The following is a 6,941-nucleotide window of genomic DNA, read 5'->3' as shown; positions in this document are numbered from 1 at the left end:
TCCACAAACCTTATTACCATAATCCTCTGCTACGTGACAAGTTACTAACACCCCCCTTTTACATATCATCACGTCTCGATCATCCACAGAAGATGGCCCTTCCTCAATGTAACACTACAACTTTTTATAATTCATTTATACCTCAGACCATGGTCTTATGGGACCACCTTCCAGCGTCTGTGGCATCCCTATTCGATTTCATCGCTTTTAAACAATGCCTTAACAATGTTAACTTTTAGCATTTCATTATCACGTTTTTTTTTTTTTTTTTTTTTTTTTTTCTTTTTATTCTTATGATTGTTGTTTGTTTGCTTTTGATGCCTCCTTGTAACCCACTCCCCTCTGCAATGCCCTCGGGCCCTGAGGGTATTTGAAATAAATAAATAAATAAAATATAATTAGTGTCTTTGAAAGTGCTCATTTGTGCCCCTAACCTAAGCGGTACAATTTGCTACCTTCTAATGCCATTTCGAGGCAAAATTCGAAAAATTGTAAACATCGTGTTCGCGGTAATCTTGTCGTGCAGTCTAGATAGTCTGTTTTATAGCTACAGATTTTGGGGACCATCTCGAAATAAACGTTTTAAGTAATTCAAGCAAAAATATATTTCGTTGAAGCTTTTCTGAAAGCGTTGTATATTTTAAGAATATGTTGACAAGCAAAGTATTTCACAACGTAACTAAATAGCTCGCCTGCACCTTTGCATCAATTGCGTTAACATCATTTAGGGACATATTCTTAAGCAGAAAAGGTGCGCAAAGCAGGGTTAGAACGAAGAAGACTTTGCGCGAAGTGGTTCAGATGTGCGGGGCGTCATACGGGACGGGCTCAAACGTAAATGGCGTTTCGGCTACGGGTTCAAATAAGAAGAGCGTTTCGGAAACGGGTTGAAACGGAACAAGTTCAAACGGGAAGGTCGTTTTGGGAATGGGTCGAAACGAGACGGGTTCAAACGGGAAGGTCGTTTCGGGAAAGGGTAAAAACGGGATGTGTTGAAACGGGAATGGCTTGTTTCGGGCTACACAGGGTGCGTGAAGGACTTGTCGTCTAGGTGGAGTTAACAATGCCTGGTGTCAGAGCCACGACCATTCTAGGCCGTGGTTCTGAGGCAACCGTTACCTACATCGCCACTTAGACACATTTGCACGAGAGGACCCTTTTCTTGTACAAAGCACGGATGAAGTTGTTGAGGTGTTTACAGAGGGGTGTCCCAACGCCATCTCAGCCTTTTCTGTGGACGTGGAGGATCTCTATTATTTCATTCCTCATGACGGATTTCTTCTGACTCTTCGGGATCAAATAGATGAGTCAGGAGAGGTCAAGTTTCAAAGTTCTGTGGGCGTTAGCAGCGAATATTTTTAGAGCTATTAGATTTTTATCTTCAGTCTGCTGCTGTCAGTTGCAATTAACGTGTTTTGTTGTTTTGTATAGAAATCGGGCGTTTGCACTGGGTCATCAGTTACCCACGTTATATGTAATATTTTCTTTAGCGTCATTGGAGAAGCGAATTGTGCAAGACCTTGATCATTTGCATGCAGTGAAGGCGTTCAGACATATTGACGAGTACGTTTTAATTTTAGTCACAAATTTTTGGTTGGAAAAGGTTGTTTGGAAGATAGCCGATTTGTTCAAAGGTTCGTAAGGTTGACATGGGAAATTCCCTTGAGTACAACTGCGTTCGTTCTTTGGACCTTATGAATATGTTTCTTGACGACCATGTATGTTGGAAGTATTGTGAAGAAAAAAAAAATTTGTATCTATCGAAAGTGCCCATTCAAACTGGTTAAGAGAGGGATAGCTATATATAACGTGCCTCCAGGCGGCTCTTGCAAAAAGATGCAAACACCAGATGACAAGAAGTTTTTTTACAGCAAGTGGAAGGGTTGCAAAAAGTAGGGCTATAAGAGCATTCTTCCAAAAAATAAAATAAGAAGTACAAACGAACAAATGCATAACGAGACAAAAAAAAAGTAAAAGACGAGTACACACATTTGAAACATTTGAAACATTTCTTTATTTCCATCAACGATGGGGGAAAACCAAAGGAAAAAAGCTGCTATTTGCAGCTTGACCGGCCCTTTGGTACCCCTACAAGGCAAGCAACACTAACACAGAAAAAAAAAAAAAAAAAACAATACAAGGTATGTTTTAAGTATTATACAATGCAAGAGATATCATTTCTGCCCACTGACATAACATCAATTCCTAATGATGCGATATGATTTAGTAGCTCGGGAAGTGCATGTTTAATTCTTTGACGTCCAAAGTTAGTTCGTGATTGTGGTATATGCCATGGATGTATCTGACGTGTTTGACGAATGGAATCGTGCAAATGAAGGTCCGCAATAGCGAGAAAAGTATCATATTTACCTTTCATGGCAGACTGGAATGTTAATATTAATCGTTGTGGATACATTTTTGAAACGTCAAGTATGGAGTACTTCTCAAACAGTGGCAAGGATGGAGAGGTTGAAGAGACATTAGCTATGGCTCGTAGAGCTTTTTTTTGCAATATTCGAAGCAAGTTTAAGTTCGTTGTGCCGGTAGACCCCCACACTAGGTGCGCGTAGCATAAGATGGGATAGAATAGTGATTTAAAAAGTTGAATTTTGACACTTGTGGGTAAAATGTTTCTATATTTATTTAACACACCCACTATTCTAGAAAGTTTAGTGCGAACGTGTCTAATATGGTCGTTCCAAGACATGTTATAAGAAAAAAATACACCAAGAGTTTTTACATTTTCACCATATTGAATAATATCAGTGCCATATTTCAGAAGAGAGGATGAGGTTGCTTGAGTTCTGGAATGTAGTTGGAATATTATAGCCTTGCTCTTGCTAGCATTTATATGAAGGGAATTGTTTATGCACCAGGTTTTTAATTTTGAAAGGACATTATTTGTTTTGCTGATAAGACGTTCACTATTTGAATCAGAAATGATCATACTTGTATCATCTGCATAAATAATAAAATCTACATCAGAGTCAATAGCAACTATATCGTTTATATAAAAAAGAAATAAAAGGGGACCTAGAATGCTTCCTTGGGGAACACCGCAATTAATGTTAAGCAAAGAGGACCTATGCTCGTTTATGGAAACATATTGGCAACGGTTCTCAAAATATGACCTTAACAATGAAAATGAAACTCCCCGAAAGCCATACGAAAATAGCTTGTCTAAAAGTATACCATGGTTGATGCAATCAAACGCTTTACTAAAGTCAAGGAAAACGCCAATCGTTGTTAACTTTTTTTCTAAAGTATCTAAAATAATTTCTTTTTGGTGCAAAAGGGCAGACTCGGTAGACCTAAATTTTCTAAACCCAAACTGAGATTCTATTAATACATTATGATGATCTGAGAAATTTGTGATCCTTGAGTGCATAAGCTTTTCTAAGGCTTTTGAAAAAATAGGAAGAATGGATATTGGACGATAGTTCCCCATACTATTTCTATCTCCTGCCTTAAACAGTACTGTTACTTTTGCTGTTTTCATGCCTGTGGGAAACACACCCGACGAAAGAGCAAGGTTATAAATATGTGTTAAACAAGGCACAATGAGGTCGACAACAAATTTCACGGGTTTAATGTTTATACTATCAGCATCGCAACTGTGATTGTTGCGTAAATTATTTATCGTCGAAAAAACTTCATATTCATCGGTAGGATAAAAAAATATAGTATCACAAACTCTAGGTATATTTTGTGCTGCATCACTGCAGTAGGTACTAGACCCAACGTTCACAAAATAACGATTAAAAGCATCTGATAGTTCAGAACCGCACTTTTCCATCCCATCAATAACTAATTTTTCTATTCTATCATTGTTAGTATTTTTGCCCAAGAGAGCATTAAGTCTTTTCCAAAGCAAGTCAGGATGCTTCATACATTCAAAATCAAAAAGTTGGTTATAATAGTTTCGCTTTGCACGCCTCAAATCTGCGTTCAGGTGGTTTCTCAGTAACTTAAATTCTGCTAGTTTGACCAAGTCTCGCGATTTTAAAAATGCTTTATATAAGCGATCTTTGGCACGCATTGATTTTAAGTGATCTTTAGTAACCCAGGGTTTCCGGGCACGTCTATCGGTTCTAACCAATCTTAATGGAAATGAGGACGTATAAATACTTTTAAAAACCTCAATAAATTTGTCGTAAGCTTTATTTATATCCTTTATGCCTATTATACTGCTCCAGTTCGCGCTCTCAACGTTTCTTCTAAACGCCTGCAACGTTTTATCGTTAATGCTTCTAATGTATCTGGTGGGTTGAAGTTTATTGACCTTCGTTTTAGCTGTAGCGTTATGTTTATGAATCAGCATGAATATGGGCAAATGATCACTCAAATCTAAACACATTACTCCAGCAGTAATATTTGAGCTATCGTGATTGGTAATAAACATGTCAAGCAAGGAGGAACATGACGCTGTTATACGCGTGGGAAGAGATATGACATTCTGAAGATTATGTGCAGACAGTAATAAAGATAACTCCGACTGATTACGTGATAGATCAAGAAAATCAATATTTAGGTCGCCTCCAAGGATGAAATTGCATTTAACTTCCGTCATAGAGCTAAACAACTTTTCTAGAAATTCAAAGAACTGGGACACATTTCCATTTGGTGGGCGGTAAACAACACAATACACTTCAAGGTTTTTACGTATGCATAGTACTTCATAATGATCTGTAATGGCTGAGTATTCGGATACAATCTCAAAACCTGTGTTTGATATCAAGATGGATACACCACCACCACGGTTTTGTTTGCGGTTCAGATAAAAGTGTTCATATCCCGGTAAAAGAAAAACATCGCTGTCATCGCTGTACCAGGTTTCAGTGAGCATGATGATATCGAACATTGGTTCAAACGTGTTAAAAAGTAAAAAGAGGTCATCGGTTTTAGATCGCGCTGACCTAACGTTAAGGTGAAAAAATTTGAGACATTTCTTATCAGTTTTTCCAAACAACGCATTCACTTCGTGAGGGTGGTAAAAGCAATTTTGCACCGCCATCGAGAATTATGAAGTTATACAAAAATACAGCAGTCATCGAAATATTCTACGCTAATTCCTAATTTTTTCAACATCACCCAGGCAAGTAATTTTAAGTACATCTGACGTCGTATCTTTACGCGCAAATATTTTGCCACCAGAGCACCACACAAACTTCCACCCAACCCTTCTTTTCTGCGCGATAGCCGTTCCCAGCAGTTTTTTGTTCAAGCCTGTCAAGTGTTCGTTTACATAAACCGGTGACTCGGCTCCGCCAAACTCGAGGGATGCAGTAGTGATCCGTTTTTTTTTTTGGCCTTTTCCAAAATTGTGTTCCTTTTTGAGCGCTGGACGAAGCGAACAATTATGTTCTTTTGATCTGGCATAAAAGTGGCGACGCGGTGGCAGATGTCAATGTCCGCATCCGCCACTGGTTCATCAAGAAGGGCGCCGATTCTCTTGATAACATCAGTCACATCGCCCTCGCTTGGTACCCCCTTGATTTCGAGATTGTTCGATCTTTGGTACTGCTCTAATTCTTCTACTCTGGCGCCTAGCCTGCAGTTTTCAGCATCGAGTTCCTGGTTCCGTTTCGTAAGGTCTAGTATTTCTTTACGCAGTTCTTTCATGTCGTCCCTTATGACCTTCACTCCATCGCACGTGTCACTACAGAACCTCACGCTTTCTTTCAAACTGCGCAAGTCTGCACGCAGCTCGCGGCGAAGATCCTCCAGCGCCTTAGCTAGTTCTTTGGTTTCGTTGCCCATGTCGGGCCGAGCAAAAAATCGGTAGAGCGCAACGGAAAACACACAGAGGAAAAACAAGAAATAAGTTAGTCCGTAAAAAAAAATGCAAACAAAAGCGATTTACAGGCAGCAGCAACGGCGTTTTGGCGTAATTTTGATTGATTAACAAAAAGGAATGAGCGCAAACCTGTAATATATGAAGGTACGAAGAATAAGCGATGGGCCGATGTGGTGCCGCGCTGCTGCCAAGTGCCGCTGACTTGAGATGGCCCGCTCTTCTAAATGCTGGTCCCTGGCGACGAACAGAGGCAGGACCAGTCACCAGCCGGAAAGGTGATGACGTATCTGAAGCAGGGGCACGTGCGGTTGAATAGCTGAGTCGTCGAAGAGCAGGGCCCGACGGCGATGAAACTGTAATATATGAAGGTACGAAGAATAAGCGATGGGCCGATGTGGTGCCGCGCTGCTGCCAAGTATTATTCTATACTGGCACAAAATATCGCACAATATTAAAAAAATAGCCGGTAGATATGATGTTAACGTTGCTTTCTCGGCCTCTTGTAAACTGTTCAAAATCTGTCCAATGCTGACAAGGCAAAAAAAAAAAATAAAAAGATCTTGTTCTAAGAAACATTTAGTGCAGTATACGGAATGTGTCACGAATGTCGTATATTGCCGCGCGCAGGGGTCACGGACTTGTAGAAAGTTCTCGTTCACTCTTGCTGCGGACATAACTATCGTTCATCCCTGTTTTTGTTGTTCTAGAAAGTGCTTGTTCATTCTCGCCCCGAGCGCGCTACGCTCGAACCTTCTCCGCCGAATCTTCGAGATACTGACTCACTCTAGATAAGAGGCCGCCCGCGACCTTGTCGAGTCAGTCTCGCCCCAGCGCTCGATTCTGCTGACACGCCGACTTCGACGCCCGCGACGCTCTGCTTTCTTCTGTTTCCTTCTTTATTTTTGGCACAAGTTCGCCACATTAAACGTTTATTTATTTCTGTTTATTTCTTGTTTATTGGTCACGACTCACCACCCGTGACATTCTGGTGGAGGTGCGGGGTACCGCATGCCCGTGCAGCGTTCCCCTCCCAGGACCCGCAGTGCAAGCCCGACTCCAAGCTCGCTGAGAAGACCACTCAGCGCGGAACCTGAAACTCGGACCAGCCGCCGCACGAAGGGAGAGGATCCGGAGTACGGTTTGC

This window comes from Ixodes scapularis, unplaced genomic scaffold (assembly GCF_016920785.2).
Source record: "Ixodes scapularis isolate PalLabHiFi unplaced genomic scaffold, ASM1692078v2 PGA_scaffold9__187_contigs__length_104089568, whole genome shotgun sequence".
NCBI classification, from domain to species: Eukaryota; Metazoa; Arthropoda; class Arachnida; order Ixodida; family Ixodidae; genus Ixodes; species Ixodes scapularis.
This window is presented reverse-complemented; position numbering follows the sequence as displayed.